Below are 23654 nucleotides of genomic sequence, written 5' to 3'. Positions count from 1 at the left end.
ATTATATGCTAAGTTCAGAAGTGTGAGTTACGGTTAAGAGAGGTAAGCTTCTTGGGTCATGTGGTATCTGCGATCGGTATTCGAGTCGACCGAATAAAATTTCAGCCATACTAAATTGGAAGCCTCAGAAATATTCTTGAGGTTCAAGCTTTTTGGGGCTTGCAGGTTACTTACCGACGATTTGTAAAGGCTTCTCAACGATAGCCACGCCGATGACGGCTTCTCCAAAAGGATGTTAAGTTCGAATGGACGGAGAAATGCCAAAAAGCTTGATCAATCGAAAACTTATTTGGTGAAGCCCCAATTCTAGTGCAACCCGAGTCCGCAAGGAGTTTGTCATCTATAGCGACGCCTCTCTACTTGGGTTAGGTTGCGTATTAATGCAAGAAGGTCGAGTTGTGGCCTGTCGTCGAGGCAATTAAAGCCACATGAGAAAAATTATCCGACTCATGATCTCGAATTGGCGCCATCGTATTCGCCTTAAAGATTTGGCGACATTACTTATTTGGTGAAAGGTGCCATGTATACTCGGATCACAAAAGTCTCAAGTATTTGATGACCCAACGAGACTTAAATCTGCGACAAAGGCGTTGGCTCGAGTATTAAAGGATTATGAGCTGATCATTGACTATCACCGGGAAAGGCGAATGTAGTTGCGGATGCCTTGAGTCGTAAATCGTTATTCACTTTACGACGATGAATGTGCACTTGTCTATCCGATCCGACGGTGTGTTAGTGGCTGAAATGAAAGCCAAACCATTATTGACACACCAAATTCGAGAAGCTCGAGAAAGTCGATGACGAGTTGGTTGCAAAAGCGGGCTGCGTGTGTTCGAACAAGGACTCGGAGTTTCAAATCGACGATGACGATTGTTTGAGGTTCAAAAGTCGTCTGTGTGTCCCAAAGAATTGAACTCATTTCGATAATTCGAATGAAGCCCATTGTAGCCGAATGGCAATCCACCCGGAGTCGAAGATGTACAATGATTTGAAGCGTCGATTTTGGTGGCATGGTATGAAGCGGGACATCTCGACTTTGTTTCAAGATGTTTAATATGTCAACAAGTGAAAGCGGAACATCGGTGCCTTGAGGATTACTTGACCAATCACGATACCCGAGTGGAAATGGGATCGAGTCACAATGGACTTTGTATCCGGACCGCCATTGTCGACAAGTAAGAAGGATGCGGTTTGGGTCGTGGTAGATCGATTGACTAAGTCGGCCCACTTTGTCCCGTCGTCTGGATTTTCAATGGACAAATTAAGCGGAATTGTACGTTTCTCGATTGTGAAATTACACGGGTGCCTATTTCTATCGTGTCGGATAGAGATCCGAGATTTACCTCGCGGTTTTGGAAAAAGTTGCAAGAAGCTTTGGGTACCAAGTTGCATTTCAAAGACGCCTTCCACCCCCAAACCGATGGTCAATCCGGCGGGTAATTCAGATACTTGAGGATATGTTAAGATGTTGCGTCCTCGAGTTTAGTGGTTCATGGGAGCGGTATTTGCCGTTGATTGAATTAACTTACAACAACGACTTTCAATCGAGTATTAAGATGGCACCCTCGAGGCTTTGTGCGGGCGTAAATGCCGTACACCATTGTTTTGGACCGAGCTTGGTGAAAGCAAGATTTTCGGTGGATTTGATTAGGGATGCGAGCAATGAAAGTGAAAGTAATCCGTGAAAGTTTGAAGATAGCCTTCGATCGTCGAAGTCGTGCGCGGATATGAAGCGTAAGGATATCGAGTATCGGTGGGTGATAAAGTGTTCCTCAAGGTATCGCCTTGGAAAAAATACTCGGTTTGGTAGTAAGGGCAAGTTGAGCCCGAGGTTCATTGGGCCATATGAGATATCGAGCGAGTCGGTCGGTGGCATATCGTTTGATTTTGCCCCCGAACTCAAAAAGATTCACGATGTCTTCCACGTTTGATGCTTGACGTTATAGATCCGATCCATCGCACGTGATTAGTCCATCGAAATTGAAATTCAAGCTAATATGAGTTATGAGGAAGAACCAATTCGTATCCTATCACGAGAAGTGAAAGAGTTGCGAAACAAGCGGGTTCCGCTAGTGAAAGTGTTATGGCTCAAGCACGGGATAGAAGAAGCTACTTGGGAGACCGAGAACTCAATGAGAGAGCGATATCCGAACCTATTTACCGTAAGCTTTTAGGGGACGAAAATCTCTTGAGTGGGGAGAGTTGTGACACCCGAATGTGACCCTAGTCGGAGAGTGGTTTGGGACCACGAAACCGAGTCACAAGAATAATTAAGTGTTATATTCCGTACTTATTGTATGTGGAATTGGTATGCGTAAATATTTCGTGTCTCGATTTTTATTAATTAGGTGCTAAATTATAAGAAAGGACTTAGTAGTGAACTTTGAAAGTACGATAGGAAATAGGTGATGACTAATTAAAGCATGCATGCAAAATAATGGACTTGCATGTCAAATTCCCCTTTCTACAAGTAATGGCCGCCATGACAAAGAATATGGGTCAAACATGTCATGAAACATGTTTTGTTGGGCATTAGGGAGAAATAGTAAACAAATAAGCATGGGTAAGAAAAGAATGAAAAAAAAAATGTGTGTGAGAGAGTGGCATACCCCATTGCCGTGAGTTGTAGAGAAGGAAAGAAAAAATTTTGTTCATCCTTTCTTTGAGCCAAAACTAAGGAAGAAGGAGGATTTTGCTTCATGCTTGGTTTGGAAGAGATCTAGAAGGAGATTTGGCTAAGTTTGCATCAAGATTAAGGTATGTATGAGGTTGTGTTGGGAGTTTCATGCATGTTTTGGTTGCTAACTTGATGTGCATGTTAGCCATGGCTCAAATCTTTGGTATGCCATGGAAATGGTATTTGGCCAAAGTTGTTATAGTGATAAAGCCATTGCATGCTAAGTGTGAAGCTTGATGATGATGCATGCAATGATGGATTTTCTACTCATGAGTAAGATTTTGAGTTTTCTCTTTGTTTTATCATGATTAAAGTTGAAAAGGAGCATGATTGTCATACTTGGCCATGATGCATTCTTGAGCATGATTCATGCTTCTTGCATGTTAGTTAAAAGTTTGTGTTTTGGATGGCTATGGACACCTTGAAAATTCGCCATGCTCATATATGCATATATATGATTGCACATTATGTTTGGTTATGAACTAAGTGATGAATATATTGATTTAAAGAAGAAAATGTGGAAGAATGCTTGTGAAATTGCAAGCACAATTCGACCTAGCACACATATAAGTGCTTGATGCTATATTATAAGTTTTGGGCCACAATGTGCAAAGCATAAATTAGTAGATTGCATGCTGTTTTTGTGAGGTATTAAGTGCAAAATTGACCTCAACATGTACATGAATATTGGCCTTGGGTGGCCTATTGAAGGCCTTAGCATTTCCTTGATGCTCAAATAAATTGTATTGAATTGCTTGATGTAGTATAAAATGTGCATGACCATTGTGTATTCAAGCTAAAGAGTGGCCATATGACCATTTAAAATCCTTGTCATATTCGCCATAAGCAAGCACAATGAGGTTTTAATAAATTGAATTTGTTTGAATTAGCTCAAGAGCTAAGAGGGCCACAATTGGACAAGGGAAGGAAAAGGTGATCGAATAGCCGAAAAAGCCGTTCGACAACATCCGAGGTAAGTCCTCAAGAAGTGACCTTACTTGAATTATGTGAGATGAAATATGGATGTGTATGATTATTGATTATGTGTGTATGAGTATTTGAATTCCACCCGGGCTAAGTCCCGAAGGCGAATATGCTAATGATATTAATTGTGTTTGAGCCTTAGTAACGAAAATGAAATATGTATGTCCAATGATTATTGATGTATGTGTGCATGAGAAATTGAATGATATCGGGCTAAGCCGAAGACAATTATGCTGGAAATTATATCCGGGTTAAGACCCGAAGGCAATTGTGCTAGTGGTTATATCCGGGCTAAGGCCCGAAGGCATTCGTGCGAGTTATTCTATCCGGGCTAAGACCCGAAGGCATTTGTGCACGTGATTATATCCGGTTATATTCGAAGAATCTTGGGCTGGAGGTGAGTGTTGGTTGCTGAAATGAATTTAATTAGTACACTCGGACAGCCCAAAGGATAAGGTGCGTTATATGTGCATTGGAAAGTCGACGTGTTTGAGCAACATTCGCTCAATCGACTAATGAATTTCAGTTATTGAATTGATTGATGCTTTGCGAACTTATACAATGATGAAGTATGAAGTAAGAATGTGTATTAATGAAATGATGCATTTGGCTATGTGAATGTATTGCTGTAAATTATAGTTCATTATATTCCTTGAGACTTACTAAGCATAAAAATGCTTACCCCGTTGCTTTGGCTCTTAGTTTTCTAGATTTACGCTCGAGGCAATCGGATTTGGGATCGTTGAAGTCAAGTCATCCACACTATCAAGCCTCCATTTTGGTATAAATTTTTGGTTGAACTTGAGATGGCATGTATAGGACTACCTCTTGTTTGTTAAATACGTTGTAATGTAAGTTTGTATGGCCATGCGAAAATGGCTCGAAAAGGGGAGCATGAACTTAGACTTATTGTGGGTTGTATGTATATATATTTGGGGTCATGATGTGGCTATGGTTTGGAAATGGGAATGTTGGTCATATGATCAGCCATTGGCATGGTTAAAATGATCATATATGAACCTATGTATGGCAAGATTAGTTGAATCATGGAGACTACCAAATAGGTAAGTCCTACCTTAAAAACAGATGCTGCCAGCTGCAGTGGCGTGAATGTGAAAAATCACCATAATTCATAGGAATGGAATCAAATAGTGAATAAGCTATGTAAATGAACCTTGATGAGTCTATTTTCATATGGAAGAAACGAAACGGTCATAGGAGTTACAGGTTAAGAGATATTAAAGCTATTGTGAGACAGGGCCAGAATGGTTTCTGGGTTCCCTGTCGCAACTTTAAAAATTCACTATAAATTATCCAAAAAGAATTAGGAGATATACCTTATATGTACAGATTCCATTTTGAGTCTAGTTTCATTAGAAACAAACGACACCAGCATTAAAGCCCTGTGCAGAGAGATATTCAAGTTATACCGCGCGAAGGTCAGAGCAGTCGATCCATGTGAACTTGGTTTGTTAACCCTCGGGTCCGACACCGGCGATGGTCTCGGGTTTGGGGTGTTACAGGTGGTAATCCCGATAACTCCTCAGGAAAAACATCTGAATACTCACAGACCACTGGTACTGATTCAAGTTTCTTTTCTGACTCTTTGCTATCAAGTACGTATGCAAGATATGCTTCACACCCCTTTCTCACATATTTCTGAGCGATCATCGAGGATATTATTGCTAGTAATCCGTTCAAGTCAGTAGACTCAACTCGGATTATCTCATTATTTGCACACCTCAAATCAATGGTCTTTCTTTTGCAATTCACAACTGCATCATGTACGGTCATCCAATCCATACCGAGAATAACATCAAATTCATCAAACGGTAAAAGCATCAAATCGGCCAAAAAAAAGGAATCTCGGATTATCAGGGGGCATTTCTTACACACTTTGTCAACAAGTACATATCCACCCAAGGGATTTGACACTCGAATTACGAACTCAGTAGACTCAACAGGTAGAGTCTTACTGGATGCTAAAGTCTCACATACATATGAATGAGTAGAACCAGGGTCAATCAATGCAATCACGTTATTATCAAAGAGAGTGAAAGTACCAGTGATAACATCAGGGGAAGATGCCTCCTCTCGTGCACGGATGGCATAAGTTCTGGCAGGAGCACGAGTCTCAGATCGAACAGCCGTATCGGGAGTCCCTCCCTGTCTACCACCCCTGCCTACTGTATTTCTCGGTGGTCTGCCTCTAGTCGTTGTACCACTCGATCTCGTACCTTGTATCTTATTCCTTTCATCAGATTCCGTGCAATCTCGAATAAAATGATCCCGTGATCCACATCTATAACAGGCCCTGTTAATAGACTTACCCCAACATTCACCTACATGTCATCTTCCACATTGTGGACATTCAGGTTTTTCTTGTTGGTTGTTACCAACACTAGCAATCGAAGTAGCTCGAGAGTTCGTTGATGGTCGCTCCCTATTAGAAATTCCTGCAGTCGTCTTTGATCTATTAGTATTGTCTCTGAACTTCTTTGCAGCCGAGAAAGAAGTTTTACTAGTCGATCTTTTACCAAAGTCTCTAGCTTCAAATTCAGCTTTCTTTTTCTCCTTTCCAAGTTCTTCAGCCTTGCAAGCTCATTCAACTAGGGTTACAAATTCTTTTAGTTCTAAAATACCCACTAGTAGCTTTAAATCTTCATTCAATCCCTCCTCAAATCTTTTACACATGGAAACTTCATCAGCTACAAACTCCCGAGCATAACGGCTAAGTCTTACAAACTCACACCCATATTCAGATACCGTTAAACGGCCTTGTTTAAGCTCTAAAAATTCCTTGCACTTTTGATCAATAAATCGTTGACTGATATACATTTTTTTGAAATTCCTTCTGAAAGAAATTCCAAGTAACTCGTTCATTTGGAACAATAGAAATTAAGATTCTCCACCAATAGTAGGCCGAGTCTCGTAATAAAGATATGGCACACTTTAAACACTCATCAGGTGTGCAAGACAGCTCATCAAAAACTCGGATGGTGTTATCAAGCCAAAACTCGGCCCTTTCAGCATCATCAGTAGCTACGGCTCAAAATTCCTCGGCCCTGCACTTCCTAATCAAATCCACAAGAGGTTTACTCGGCCTTAAAGGATCAGTAGTTAGTGGTATTGTAGGCACCTGAGGCGGATTATTTAAATTCGGGAATGGTTGAGCAGCCAGGTTAGTTCAGGCATATTGTGCGACCCACTCGTTCATCATGGTAAAGAAGGCTTGTTTTTCCCGATCATCTTGATTATTCGCAGATGATTGAGTTCAACAGGCGGTGTCCCTTGCTCAAGAGCAGCCGCTACACTCTCAACGTCATCCGCTAAGGCTCTCTCTAAATTGGGTTCTATTTACTAATCAAAACAATAATTACAACCGTCAGAAGTCATCACACTATCATATACTAACATTAAGGCATGTATAGCTAGACTCATACGCGCTACGGTAGTCTTAGAACCGACTAAACCGTAGCTCTGATACCAATACAATGTAACACCCCTAACCCGTTTCCATCGCTGGAATGGGTTACGAGATATTACCGAACCAAATACTTATTCGTAAAATTTTCATGCATCTTCTTCTATCATCTTCATTTCACTAAGTTCATCTTTAATAATGCATAATTCATTATACAACCATATACGATCCTCATTCATACATAGCCGAAACACATAATTAATCATTATTAAGTTCAATCAAAACCATTACATAAGTTTACATCATATAACAACCATATCATATGATTTTATGTTATGTTCAGACATAATCAGACGACCCATTACACTATCTCAATTTAAATACTAAGATCATATACAATAGCCAAATTGCAATTAATCACTTATATAAATATGCCATAATCGAACCACCCCAAAAACACATAGTCAAAATTTCTTAGCATTTTCAACCCTCAAACATATGTATATTTATATATATATATCATTCATTAATAGCATTAAACATTATAACCAAGACAAATTATACCATGATTAAACATAACCAAGTTCAAACTTAGTATTTAGGCCATATTCGCATGGCTGGAAGTATACATATCAAAGTTTAAACAAAATACATATTAGCCTATACATGTCGTAATGTTCACTTAAACCAACTAAGAAGAGGGTACCAAAACATTGCAGGTTGGTGTGATGACTTCGACGATGGTCCCGAACACACAAAATGGATCAAAGAAATCTAAACAGGAGACAAGTAAACACACCAAATGAGTATTCAACTCAGTAAGTCGTAAGCAATATAATACAGACCATTAACATGAGATCATAATAAAAATATTGTAAGATCAACCATTTAACCATACCGAATTATGCCACAATTACTTAAATTATCGATTCAACCACAAACCAAGTCTTGCTATCCAATTAAATATCAAAACAACTAGATAGTTTAGATCCTTTCCTCAAAGTATAAAACAATGATAATGGTTCCATGCCTATACGTTTTATGTCTCAACTTCGATTTTTCCGTTAATAGCCCTAGCACTTTATTTTTTTCCGGCACAGATTATATCCTCAACCGATTTCGCACAAATAGTGCTAATCAAATTCGCACACATAGTGCCATGCTAAACCGCACACATAGTGCTTTGGAAATTCACTCATTTATTGACATTAAAACCAGCATACATAGTGGCAATCGATTTCGCACACATAGTGCCATTCAAATCTGCACACTTAGTGGCAATGTTGGCTCATTATAATAAGGCAATTTACTTAAATCAAATAGCACATACAACCACATTTATAAATACATATATCACTCTAAATAAATACCTACCCCAAGAAATTATTTTATGATACGTTAGTATTAATTATGTATAAATTAATCAACCTACAAATGCTTATAGACTTACCTTATGTCGGATGATATGATTCCCAATCGTCTACTCAATATTCTTTGCTTTGCCTTTGCTTGTTTCCCTTCCTTTGGGTTCTTGAGCTAGAATAAATAAATTTAGTAGTTTAATTACCTTGCAAGATATTCATATATATGAATTTAATGATTCCACTTCTTCTTACAACCATCCTTGTTCAAGACATCAAACCTCAACTAATGCTTATATTATGTCTCTAAGCCGAATGCATTAACACTTCCAAAATAATATTATGTCAAATATGTTTACATTCAAATATACATAATTATGAATCAAACTCAACTTTGTAAGCCAACCTCCTCATTGGGTCGATTATATAGAATCAAAATTATTTCACAAATGTGCATACTATTTAGCGAATATGCAAAACCAAATTTAACTTTACCTATGTACTTAATTATAAGGCGAATATACAATTTCAAATGTAATATCATTTTTATTTCATTGAAACACTTAGTTCCTCCACATAACAATTTGACCGAATGTTTCTAACTAAAATAAAAAATAAAAACTCCACATTTATTCATAAGTTCATACCAATGTTCATATATCTATTAACTAGATTATTTTGTCATTTACCATTATAATATATATTTAATTAGACTTAGTGGAGGAACATGATCACATGGCCGGTCACTTCATGCATTAAGGGCATTTTGACATGCAAATCCATTCTTTCTCACCTTGTTGTTTTTGATCCTTACAATTTACCTATCATCTTTTCTAAGTTTCTCAACTAAGTCCTTTCAAGAAAATTCACACTCCTAAGACTAATTTTAAACATTTAATTTTTTTTTCACATACACTATCACACGTAAATATATGCAATTAAAATAAAAAATAAATTTTTGTGACTCGGTTTTGTGGTCCCGAAACCGCATTCCAACTAGGGTCTAATTAGGGCTGTCACAGGCAAAGTAGGCTTCACAACCCTTTTTCACATATTTCAGAGCTTTTGTTGCAGATATCACAGTTGGAAACTTATTCAAATCACTAGACTCAATTCAGATTATTTCATCATTCTTACATCTCAGATCAATCGTCTTTCGTTTGCAATTCAAAATAGCATCATGCAAAGTTTGCCTATCCATATCCAAAATCATCTCAAACTCGTCAAATGGTAACAACATCAAATCAGCTGGAAAGCAATTATCTTGAATCATCAATGGACAGTTCTTGCATACTTTATCAACTAGAACACATCTGCCTAAGGGGTTCGATACTCTAATCACAAATTTAGTACACTCTACAGGAAAAGTCTTGCTATATACTAAAGTCTCAAATATATAAAAATGAGTAGATCCATGATCAATCAATGCAATCACAGAAGTATCATAAAGAGTGAAAGTACCAGTTATAAATCTAGAGACAAAGCTTCCTCACGAGTGCAAATAGCATAAACTCTAGCAAGTGCTCGAGCCTAAGATCTAATAGCAGTGTCTTTAGTCATTCTCTGAGTGTCACTCCCATTACCTGTGTTTCTGAGTGGTCTACCTCAAGCTACCGTGTTACTCAGTCTCAAATTTTGTACAACCTCTTACTCTACAAACTCAGGACATTAACGGATAAAGTGATCTAAGGATCCACATCTAGAGCCAGCTCAGTCATTCAATCTACAATTTCCTAGATGTCTATTACCACAATGTCTACACTCAGGTCAATCGGATTAGACATTTTCGACACTTGCAACAGAAGTAGCTGAAGCTCTGAAGCTCGAATGTGATCTTGTACGATCTCTACTTGAATGTCCCACATTAGCCTTTGAACGACTATAATCATCTCAGAATTTCTTTGATTCTTACTAAAATGACTTATTCGATGATCTTTTTTGCACCTGTTTAGATTTTGAAATGGCTTTTCTTTTCTCTTTCCTGAGTTCTTCAGCTTTACTTGCTCGTTCAATAAGCACAACAAACTCTTTTATTTCCAAAATCTCAACTAACAATTTGATGTCTTCATTCAAGCCATCCTCGAATCTCTTGCACATAATTGCTGTAGTCGAGACACATTCTAGTGCATACTAGCTCAATCTCACAAATTCTCGCTCATATTTCATAACAGACATATGGCCTATTCCAACTCAAGAAACTCTTTGTATTTTTGATCAATAAATCTCTGACTGATGTACTTCTTTCTAAACTCAGTCTAAAAGAACTCCCAATTGACTCACTCTTTCGAAACCACTAATATTAATGATTTCTACCAATTGTACGCTGTATCTCTCAGAAGTGACACAACACATTTAAGACATTCATCCTGAGTACATGACAATTCGTCAAACACTCGTATTGTATTATCAAGCCAGAACTCAGCTCTCTCGGCATCATCATCTATAGTTGTAAGAAACTCTTCGGTCCCATATTTTATAATTTTATTAACCGGAGGCTTATTCAACTGAATCAAATTAGTTTGTGGCATGACAGGGACTTGAGAAGGATTAGGCAGGGGTGAAGGTTTTGGCATAGCCGAATTGGTTCTAATATACTGAGTGAACTAATCATTCATCATTTGGTAAAAGGCTTGCTTAGTCCCTCCCTTGTGACTACTTGAAACAAGTCTAGAGTCAGATTGCACTACCCCTAGAGCGCCAGTGTAACACCCCTCACTCGTATCCAACATCGAGATAGGGTTCGATGCATTAACGAACTTAAACATTCACAACAACACATAACATATTATGAACCGTGCATAGCAAACAAGCATATGCACATCATCAATATCAAACATAACATAAATAGCTAGATTTATAAGTCAGATTCATTAGCTCACTAAAGACCAATATATTTGGCCAAATTATAATAACACATGTTATAAAACTAGGTCCCTATACATGCCACTCACTTGATAATTCTAGCATATGTGTTTATACTGTCAAGGTGTTGGCTTGATAGTGTGATGTTGCCTCCAATGATCTCCAACCCTAAGCTAACCTGACAACACTAAAAGAAATGGAAAGGAGTGGGTAAGCTTTACGCTTAGTAAGCTCACATGAAATAATAATAAGCAATTTACTAACATGCTTTCCATAGTAAAACTAACCCTATTGTACATTTACACATGTTCTGGTTAAGCTGCTTTCTTGAGTCACAATCACTAAATCATTTATATCTGGAGTTATGGAACTCCAAATTAAGATCCATAAATTTTCCCAGAAACCAGACTCATATATCTTTCCACTATAAAATTTTCAAAATATTTTGGTCCAGCCAATAAGTACAGTTTATTATTCAAAATCTCCCCTGTTTTGCTATTTGACAACTTTGACCTTTCTTCACTAAAATTTATTTATCTCATAGTACGAGACTCGGATAATGTTTATGTTTGTTTTTATTAAAATTATACTCATCAAGTATTCTAATAATATAAATTATAACCCATAATTATTTTTCTACAATTTTTAACAATTTTTCCAAGTCAGAACAGGGGATCTCGAATTCATTCTGACTCTGTCTCACAAAAATTAGAATATCACATAATATACAACTCTTTTACTCCCCCTGTTTCTTTTATGAAAATAGACTCATTAGGCTTTAATTCTATAATTTATTTGAAATTAATTCAACTTACACAATTATTAGTGAATTTTCAAAGTCACACAACTGCTCCTGTCCAACATTGTTTTACTACTAAAATTCATTCTTGCATAATTTCACTTAATCCATTTTGTCTTATCGAAGTTCACTCAAATATCGAGCATATTGCTCAAAATTTTCTTAACCATATACCTAAACTTATTCATCATATAATCATGTTCACATGTAGTTTTACCTAATCGATTTCCCCGTTGAACTCTTCAGAATAATAACTGATACTCAGTTGCCTGCACATATTTTCAGACTTGTAGCCAAAGCTATTTGGTACGCATAGTAGCTTGCACTTAGTACTACACATGCGACCAATTATCCAGTACATGTAGTAGCTTGCACTTAGTACTACACACGTGACCTAACCATCTGGTACACGTAGTAGCCTGCACTTAGTACTACACACGTGATCGAGTTATCGGGTACGCATAGTAGCCTGCACTTAGTACTACACATGCGACCAATTATCCGGTACACATAGTAGCTTGCACTTAGTACTACACACGTGATAGAGTTATCGGGTACGCATAGTAGCCTACACTTAGTACTACACATGCGACCAATTATCCGGTACACGTAGTAGCCTGCACTTAGTACTACACACGTGACCTCACAACAGATCATTCGTATCGTTTCTATTCCGAAGGCTCAACCGGAAAATTCCTCACTTTCTAAAATGTTACAATTTATTCATAGTCCGTTTTCAATTTGCAATTTACAACAAATAATCATTCTATAGGTAGCCACGTTTCATATGATAACAAAATACAATAAAATAAAAAGAATCGATAAATTATTTATGTACAGACTTACCTCGGATCCAGAAATGGCAATTTACCATTCTAGTCTGTAACATTGTATTTTCCCGATTTAAGCCTAAATCTCGATTTCCTTAATCTATAATATCACATTTAGCCTAATAATTAGTCACACTATACATATGGGTCTAAAAATCATATTTTTTACAAATTTTCATTTTGACCCTAAACTTTTGCATATTTGCACTTTTGCCCCATGGTTCAAAAATTAAACTTCTTCCTATTTTCTTATGTTTTATGACATGCTGATCATTTTTCCCTTCTATGGCAACATCAAATTCTCACTCTAGCATGTACTTATGAACATTAGGTATTTTTATCGATTACACCATTTTACTCGTTTTCACGTAAAATCGCCTAGCAAAAGTTGTTGATCACAATTTCAAGCTTCATATTCTACCATTAAACATAAAAATACATGCATATCATTCATGGGTAAATTTTTAAACATGAATCCTAGCTCAAAATAATGGTAGAAATGAGCAGATCATGTTACCGGGATTTTAAAAATACATAGAACATTAAAAACGGAGCTCAGAATCACTTACTATTAAGCTTGGAAGCTTGGCCAAACCCTAACCATGGTTGCTCTTGGTACATTCTACTGTAGCAAGAAGAAAGGGACACGTTTGGGGTTTAAAATTTATCTTTTAATTCATTTTACCCGTAAATGACCAAAACACCCTTTTTACAATTCTTTCAAATTTTACCCAACCAAGGCCATTTTTGTCCAACAAGTTATACAATGGTTTAATTATCATTTAAGGACCTCCCATTTATAATTTCATGACAATTAGACACCTCTAACATATAAAACTCAACATTTTCACTTTTTACAATTTAGTCCTTTTTACTAAATTGAGTGCCCAAACGTCTTCGAACGAAATATTCATGAAATCATTCTGTGAAACCGTAGACCATAAAAATATAATAAAAATGAAAATTTTCTCATCAGATTTATGGTCCCGAAACCACTGTTCCGACTAAGCCCAAAATCAGGATATTATAGGGAGCGGGTGCATTACTTTCAACGTCATCAGCTACGGCTCGATCGGGATCCATTTACTATATAAAAACACATTTTAATTGTCAGGAATCATCACACTATTGTAGTTTATAAATATGGCATGTATAGCTAGATTTACATACGCTAAGCTAGTCCTAGAATCGACTAAACCGTAGCTTTGGTACCAACCAAATGTAACACTCTTAACCTGTATCCGTCGCTGGGCTAGGGTTAAGAGGTATTACCGGATGTATCAGAACATTTTATGATTACTTCACATGCATTATCGACACATCATAGCATCATCGTCAAACATCATCATAAAGTCCCTTTCTTAGGTCAACGAGTCCTTAAACATGCTTTAGGAAGGGGTCGGGACTAAACCAAGCACATACAAAATTTCTCAGAAACTTAACAAAATTTCAAAGTTACAGAGGTCACACGCCCCTGTAATCAGCCCCTGTACCTCACAAGGCATTAACACGCCCCTGTGTTTAAGCCGTGGCAAAACAGGGCATACATACTGACCTGAACCACATGGCCGGAGACATGCCCATGTGCTTTGGCCGTGGTCGAAACTGACTTGAGTCATACGGCTAACCACACACCCGTGTGTCTAGGGCATGCTCGAGACTGACTTTAAATCGTAGGACTACCCTAGGGGACGCACGGCCATGTAACATAACTGTGTGTCGCATACGGCTGAGACACACCCGTGTGGACAAAAATACACTATTTGTAAAGCCAATTTGCCACCCTTAATAGTCATTGATGTGTGATATTCGTTACAGGTGTAACACCCTAAATTTGGGCCTAGAAGTTTTGGGCCTTAAGCAGGGGAGCAGTTGAAGGCAGCTTATAATATTTTGTTGTGCATGTAAATTTCATTAATGAAGGCTTGTTTTAATGGTTAAGTGTGCTGAGAAGGGTTGGAGAAGTCCTGGGTTCAAACTTGGACTCTAGCAAAAATTTTGGTTTAAGGTGAATCAAACCCTGGGTGTAGTAGGTAGGCCTTAATAATAATGTTGGATAAATTGTGCCACAAAAAACCTTGTGGTTTAGTGGCAAAGTAGCACCACATAAGAGACAGGAAGGTGGCGTCATAGAGTTGGCAAGGAGGTCTAGGGTTCGAAACTCATGGCAATCAAAGAGCATTTATTTTGCTAACAGGGAGCGGCAAGAGTTGGTGTTGAATTTAAACTCTGATGATGGAAGGATCCCACATCAGGAAGCTAACATAAGAGTGGATGGGAAGCTGGCTTTAAATAGAGAGAACCATGAGGAGAGGAAAGGTACCTTTCTTTGCTGATCCCTTTCGCTTTATGGCGTGCTCGTTTGGGTTGGGCGTCGGCTAGGAGTGCTCGGAGCGCGGATTAACTCCAGTCTCCTATCAGGTGTGTATTTCTCATTACTCTAGCTATATGATGGCTACTTCGGGCCGCGATGGGCTGAAAGGGGCCATGTGGGACCAATGGGCCTACGGGCCCAATTGGATAAGTTGTTTGATTGTGTAGTAAAAATTGGACTAGTCTAGGTGAATCTCATATCTATGGCTAGATTTGGGCTAAAAGGGCTACACGAGCGTGTGGGCCCATTTGGGCCGAGAATGGGCTTTAGGCCCATTTCGTATTGTTATCCCTGTTTAGAATACTTTAGTTTACCAAATTACTAAAATACCCTCGACTTGTAAAATTACCAAAGCACCCTTGATTTACAGAATTACCATTTTACCTCCGATTTACAGAATTACCATTTTACCCTCGATTTACAAAATTACTGAAATACCCCTGTAGGGTAGAATTACTGAAATACCCCTGTAGGGTAAAATTACCGAAATACCCCTGTAGGGTAGAATTACCGAAATACCCCTGTAGGGTAGAATTACTAAAATACCCCTATAGGGTAGAATTACTGAAATACCCCTGTAGGGTAGAATTATTGAAATACCCTTGTAAGGTAGAAATACTGAAATACCCCTGTAGGGTAGAATTACTGAGATACCCTTGTAGGGTAAAATGACCGTTTTGCCCCTAGGGTGTTAAATGACTGCTTTGCCTTTGTGGGCAAGTGGTGACTTAATTTGTGTGGTTGTGATTTGATTGTGAATATATGTTGGTGATATGAATGACTTGACTGTGATTGTTTGATTCAAATATGGGCATGACATTCTGCATACATGACATGTTGCATGGGTTATATTAATGGAGGAAGCGTTCTAATGGCTATGCCACAAATATCTGTTTCTGGTGGCTATACCACAAATATCTGTTCTGGTGGCTCTGCCACAATATCTGTATCTGGTGACTCTATCACAATATCTGTTCTGGTAGCCATGCTGCAAATTTTGTGGTGTGCAGCGGATGGGTGGGTTGAGTTGTCTCCCCACATGGTGTAAGGTTGGTACGGGGGTGTATACGGATGGATATGGGTTTGGTTTTCTGCATACATGATATATCTGTTCTGTATCTGTTATGGGCCTATGGGCTTCCTTCTGATTCTGATTCTGATTCTAATTTTGTCACTTGATTCTAATTCTGATTCTCATTTTGATTCTAGTTCTGATAATGTTTCTTACTCTGTAATGGGCTAAGGCCCATCTGGTACTGTCTGTTATAAGGGGCTAAGGCCTAATTGATACTGAAACTGTAAGTAGGGCTGGGGCCAGACTTTTAATTCCTTTATATGACTAACTGTTCCTTTTATATAGTAGGGGATTTCACACTGAATTTTCATAAACTCACCCCGTTTATTAACCTTTCAGGTAATTTCCAGCCTTAGACGGATTGGAGCTACGAGGGGCTCGGAGGAAGCCACACACACTGTTTATGTTACAGTTTTGATTATTACTTTTAAATGTTTTTATGTGGGTTGTAGTAAAGCCGTTGTAATTTTCTGGATTTCAAATTTGGAATTTTATTTATTGTTCTTATAATTGCTAGTATTAGAACACGGTTTTCCAAAGCAACTACTGTTGTTAAAAACATCACGTATCCGTAATTGTTTTTAAATTAAGCTTCCGGAACTGCCAAGATTTTTACAAAGTTGTTAAGAATGTTATTCAGCTAAGGTTTTCTAACAAGCTTTAAAAAGGGTATAAGTTTTTAATGGAAACATGGTTTTCAAAAAACACTTCAATGTGACACGCCAGATTCGAGCCAAACTTCCAGGCGGGGTTTGAGTTGTTACAACAGGTTTTAAAAATTTATAAATGAATCATTCATGAGTCTAACTTATTATCACAATTAAGGCAAGTGTACCTATCGAACAGTAGTATAGTTCAGCAAGACCGGATTGTCGAACCCAAAGGAACTACGAGTACTAGTATTTACTTCCTTTTTATTATCTAGCCTAAAAATTAAGAGGTTTAGTTGTCAAAACTAATTACTATCTAAGAATGCATAGAAAGAAAACTTGGGAAAATACTTTTGGGAAAATTCAATTGATTGAGACAATACCTAAGGAAAAATCCACCTAGACATCACTTGTTATTTGACTCTGAATCAGACGATTTATTCATTTAACTTGATCCGTAGAAATGTCTAAGTTATATTATTATCTCTCTCGAGACTAATAATATCTAACCCTAGGTTGAATAATTGAAATCTCTTTCTAATTAACACCTTAGAATTGCATTAACTCGATATATGGATTCCCCTATTAGGTTTCACCCTAATCCGGTAAAATCTTGTCACCCTATCTCTAGGCGTGCAATCAACTCCGCTTAATTATGACAAATTTACTCTTAGATAAGGTCTATTCCTCCTCTGAATAAGAGCGTCAACTTGAATCAATATCCTAAAATATTAAAACAAGAATGAAGAACACATAATTAAGAACAAATCAAATATTTATCATAAAATTGATAAACCGTAATTCATACATATTTTTATCCCATGCTTAGCACATTTTATGGATGATTTTTTCTTAAAATTTGGGAATTCGATGCTCCTAATGCCTTAATTTCATGTTTTATACTTAGGTGAGCATAAGAGAGTGAAAGGAACGAGAAATAGGCCAAAAATGGAAAAAATGGGCCAGCGTACAAAATCAACACGGCCTGGACCACACGCCTTACCCATTTAACAGGCTTGACCACGACCTTAAGCAATCGCACATGGCCGTGTCCCTGCTGATCCCAAGTTTAGTCCAATTTGGAAAAGGCAAATTTTGAGGGTTCTTAGGCATTCCAAAGCCTATAAATACACCCTAGAGGAGGAGGAAAAAAGGGGGAGAGAAGGAGGCAGGGAACTGCTCAAGGAAAACCGATTGATCCATCTCAGAAGCCGGATTCATCATCAAGATTGAAGATCTTCCCTCAATTTCCCTTCAGGAGTTTTGGGTTTTTCTTTATGTTTTGTATTCATTATTCTTCTAAGATTTTTACCTTTTTAGTTATGAACTAAAACCCCTAAATACCTAAGGGGAATGAAACCTAAGATAGATCATGTTATTATTATCTGAATTGTATGATAAATATTTGACTTGTTCTTAATTATGTGTTCTTAATTCTTGTTTTGATATTCCAGGATATTGATTCAAGTTAAGCTCTTATTCAGAGGAGGAATAGACCCTGTCTATGAGTACATTTGTAATAATTAAGCGGAGTTGATTGCGCGCCTAGAGATAGGGTGACAAGATTTTGCTGGATTAGGGTGAAACCGAATAAGGGGATCCATAGATCGAGTTAATGCAACCCTAGGGAGTTAATTAGAAAGAGATTTCAATTATTCAACCTAGGGTTAGACGTTGTTAGTCTCGAGAGGGATAATAATATAACTTAGGCATTTCTACGGATCAAGTCAAATGAATAAATTGTCCGATTCAGAGTCAAATAACAAGTGAAGTCTAGGTGGATTTTTCCTTAGGTATTGTTTTAATTCAATCGTTTTTCCAAAAGTAATTCCCCAATTTCTATTTTCTGTGAATTCTTAGTTTAGTTAATTAGTTAGTTAAAACAAACCCATTATTCTTAGGCTAGATAATAAAAAGATAGTCATTACTAGTACTTTTAGTTCCTTTGGGTTCGAAAATCCGGTCTTGCTAAAGCTATACTACTGTTCGATAGGTACACTTGCCTTCATCGTGATAATAGTTAGTTTTAAGAACGATTCATTATAAATTTATAAAACTTATCATATACAAAATCGCGATCAAGTTTTTGGCGCTGTTGCAGGGTAACTAAGATATTAGGAACACTCAATTTTTATTACTTTAGCCATTTATTTTTCTTGCAAGTTAATTCAATTTTATTTTTATTATTATCTATTAATTTACTTTTTGTTTCTCTTGGCAGGTTTTTATAGTTTATGACTAGAAGAAACCCGTCAAGACCACTACATTTTGACGAAGAAATCAATCGCACAATTCGCAGAAACCAAAGAGAAATAAGGCGAAGCTTAAGATACACAAAGAACAAGCAAGAGGATGATATTCAAGCCCCAACCGAGGAGATGGCTAAAAACCAAGAAAATTCGCTACCTCTTGCAATTGCTGTTAATCAAAATCCTGCTCTGCGCACTATGTATGATTATGCTAAACCTAGTTTAACAGAAACTGAGTCAAGTATAGTTAGACCTACTATTGCTACAAATAATTTTGAACTGAAACCTAACACAATTCAAATGATACAACAGTTTGTTCAATTTGATGGTTTGCAGGACGAGGATCCAAACGCTCACTTGGCAAATTTCCTAGAATTTTATGATGCCTTTAAAATTAATGGCAAATCTGATGACGCCATCTGTCTTCGGTTGTTTCTCTTTTAATTAAGGAATAAGGCTAAATAGTGGTTAAAGTCGTTACCACGAGGGTCAATCACTACTTGGAAACAAATGACCAAAAAATTTTTATTAAAATATTTTCCACCGGCTAAAACAGCCAAATTACGTAATGATATCTCTTCTTTTGTGTAGATGGATTTAGAAACACTCTAGGATGCATGGAAGAGATACAAGGACCTTTTGAGAAGGTGTCCTCTCCATGGGTTACCGCTTTGGCTATAGGTTCAAACGTTCCATAATGACCTAAATCCTTTGACTCGGCAGATGATTGATGCAGCCGCTAGAGGAACTATCAATAATAAAACACCTGAGGTGGCTTACGAACTTATTGAGGAGATGTCACTGAATAACTATCAGTGGCAAGTTATGAGAACAAAGCTGACGAAAGAAGCCGGTGTTTTCAACATCGACGCGGTTACTATGCTATCTAACCAAGTAGAACTCTTAAATAAAAAGATTGACGGTTTGTGTGGTTTTACTCAGGTACTTCCAGTGATGAGGTGCGATTCGAATGGAGGAGGAGCATGCACAGAATATCAACCCTCCAACCCTAGCATCTAGGAGGAACAAGTCCAATATATGGGTAACAATAACTCTAGATCCAAAAAAAACCCATATAGTAACACTTATAATGCAAGTTGGAGGAACCATCCCAATTTCTCATGGGGCAGTCAAGGAAATCAAAGGCCACAACATCCTCCGGGTTTCCAACAACCACCCTACCAACAGGAAAAGAAGCCGAACCTTGAAGAGATGCTCTCAAAGTTTATCTCGGTGTCAGAAACCCATTTTTAAAATACTGAGACAGCACTTAAGAATCAACAAGCATCGATCCAAGGGCTCGAAACTCAGATTGGACAGCTTGCCAAGTTGATTTCTGAACGACCACAACATAGCTTGCCAAGCAACACAAAATCTAACCCAAGGGAGCAACTCAATGCGATTACTAGTCAAGATGAGGAAGGGTTAGTCACACCTGATGTAACACCCCGTACCCAAGACCGTTGCCGGAGTCGAACACGAGGTGTTAACAGACTTATTCCATTTATTAACACAGTTCATTTTAAAATTCCAGACAAGCTGGTTAACTGCATCATAGTCACTTTAAAAATCATATCTCGAGTGCCAAAACTTGAAAACTGATTCTGTAAATTTTCCCTGAAACTAGACTCATATATCCATCCACAAATTTTTTTTCTAGAATTTTTGGTTGGGCCAATTAGTACAGTTTATTAGTTAAAGTCTCCCCTGTTACAGGGTTCGACCATTCTGACCTTTGACCATTACGACTTGGATATCTCCCTATACAGGGCTTAAATACTTATACCGTTTGTTTCTAAAGAAACTAGACTTGAAAAGGAATCTATAAATATATGGAATGACTTCTAATTATCTCTGGTTAATTTATAATGAATTTCCAAAGTCGGAACAGGGGATCCATAAATTGCTCTGGCCCTGTTTCACGAAAACTTAAACATCTCATAAAATACGGCTCATATGATCATTTCGTTACTTTCATATGAAAATAGACTCATCAAGGTTAAATTACATAATTTATTCAATATTTAATTCCATTCCTACTATGTTTAGTGATTTTTCAAATTCACATCACTGCTGCTATCGGCATTTGTTTTTAAGGTAGACTTTACCTATTTCATAATTTCCATGATTCAACTAGCCCTTTAACATACATAGCACGAAAATATGATCATGATTAACCATTCCAATGGCTAATCATTGCCAAGCATTTCCACACCTCTTAATAACCATATATATACAAAATGATTATAATGCTATGCTCAAAATATTTAAGCCATTTTCGCATGGCTATCCAAATATATACAATACCAAAGTACTTGACTAACAACAAAAGGGCAGCCCTATACATGCCATTATCAGAGTTCAACTAAAAGAGTACCAAAATAGCTTTGATAGTGTGGGCAACTTCGACTTTGACACTCCCGAGTCCGATAGCTGACGAACCAAAATCTATAAAACAGAGAATCAAAGAAACGGAATAAGCATTTAATGCTTAGTAAGTTTTGAGCAATGAAATTAGGCACAACTGAAGTATAGCATTCATATGACTGAACGGATAATTTCATATACACATATTCTCAAAATCATACCTACTTCACATTTCCAACCCTTATATTCATACATAAGGGATCAACTTAACCAAAGGCCGAAAGCTTATTAATCGACTGAGCGAATACTATTTAAAAGGAATCAACTATTCCAATGCATATACGAAACATACCTCATCGTTGGGATTTTATGAGCGTCTTAATTGAAATTATTACAGCAAGATCGCTCATTCCCAAACCAAGTACCTTCGGGATTTAGCCGGATATAGCTACTCGCTCAACTGCCTTCGGGACTTAGCCCGGATATAGTAACTCGCACAAATGCCTTCGGGACTTAGCCCGGATATAGTAACTCGCACAAATGCCTTCGGGACTTAGCCCGGTTATCATCCGAATATTCATGCACGTATATCAATAAATCATATCACATCTATATTTCATTTTCATCACTAAAACTCAAACACAAGACACTTATCAATCATTCCCATTTTCAGCTCAATAGCCACATACAAAGAGCATAAATTGATTTGCTTTATGACATGATCTCTATGCACATTCGACTACCCGTCATAGGTATAACTAATTATCTCGACATATAATTCAAGTAAAATCATTATATCACTGTTTATTTGTTATGCTTATACGTCATAACTTAATCAAATCATAAACTAAGTTCCATTACTCAAAGACTTACCTCGGATGTTGTTGAACGATTTCGACGGCTATTCGATTACTTTTTCCTTCCCCTTATCCAACTTTGATCCTCTAGGCTCTTGAGCTAAATCAAACAATTTACTTCCCAAATCAAACATAGTCATACGACATCCATATACATTTTATACTAGCCGAAATGTACCACCAAGATATACTTTACTCAAATAATTTACTTTGGCCGAACATGTATAATGTTTTGTAGCTTAATAAATTTAACATACACCATGTATTTATAATATTTTTGGCAACCAACTATCCATAGTCATGCACACACAATCAAAAATAAATACCCAAAATTTTCATATCCTTATGCCCTAAGCCGAATATACTTGTCATGTTCACCTACATTTTCTTTTTTTTTCAAGTACAACATTCTCATATTCAGCATTAGTATCAAGCATAATAGCCAATTCTTCCCACTTTGAATCTATGCATCCATTTAATCATAGTTTGTTCAAGCACTCATACAACAATACACATCCATATGACTAAAAATTCTAAGTTTAAACACAATACAACATTTTAGCACCATGGCCGAATACTTCATGAAGTTGTTAAGACCCATCCTTTTCAAATTCTCACACACACTCACATTCAATCCTTTTTATTAAGCACTCAAATTCAATCATCTTCATGCCTCATCACCATAACATCAAACACCAACCAAGAAGACAACACCCATGGCCGAGTATCATCTCCATCACATAGCAAAGATTTAAACCATGGGCTAGGTAGAACTCAAGCTAACAACTAAAAATATGCATGAATCTCATGGAACAACATCAAACATACCTTAGCCTAGTTACAAGCATGGCCGAACCTCTTCAACCTTTCTTCCTTTCTTTCCTTTGATTTTTCGGTCAAGAAGAACAAAATGAGAACCTTTTTTTCTTTTTTTTTTGTCATCACCCCCCTAATTTCCATTATTTTATTACTAACCCTTTTTATTTTATTATTTCTAACATAAAGCATTAGCACAACATGTTTATAATAGGTTTTAACCCATAGCATGGCCGGCCACTAGTTCAAATTTTGGGTAATTTGACATGCAAACCCATCATCTTTATAACATGCATTAATAGGCCACTTACATTTGCCTAGCACATTTC

General features: G+C 37.3%; 1 non-coding gene across 1 annotated transcript; it reads right to left on the bottom strand.

Moving 5' to 3' along the window:
• Positions 1 to 19843: 19843 nt before the first annotated feature.
• On the bottom strand, positions 19844 to 19950 carry LOC128284548 (small nucleolar RNA R71). Its single transcript, XR_008274972.1, has one exon. It is a non-coding gene; the product is annotated as a small nucleolar RNA R71 (small nucleolar RNA).
• Positions 19951 to 23654: the final 3704 nt, after the last annotated feature.

This window comes from Gossypium arboreum, chromosome 11 (assembly GCF_025698485.1).
Source record: "Gossypium arboreum isolate Shixiya-1 chromosome 11, ASM2569848v2, whole genome shotgun sequence".
In the NCBI taxonomy this organism is placed as follows: Eukaryota; Viridiplantae; Streptophyta; class Magnoliopsida; order Malvales; family Malvaceae; genus Gossypium; species Gossypium arboreum.
Note: the sequence above shows the minus strand (reverse complement) of the source record. Positions and strands in the feature narration are given on the sequence as shown.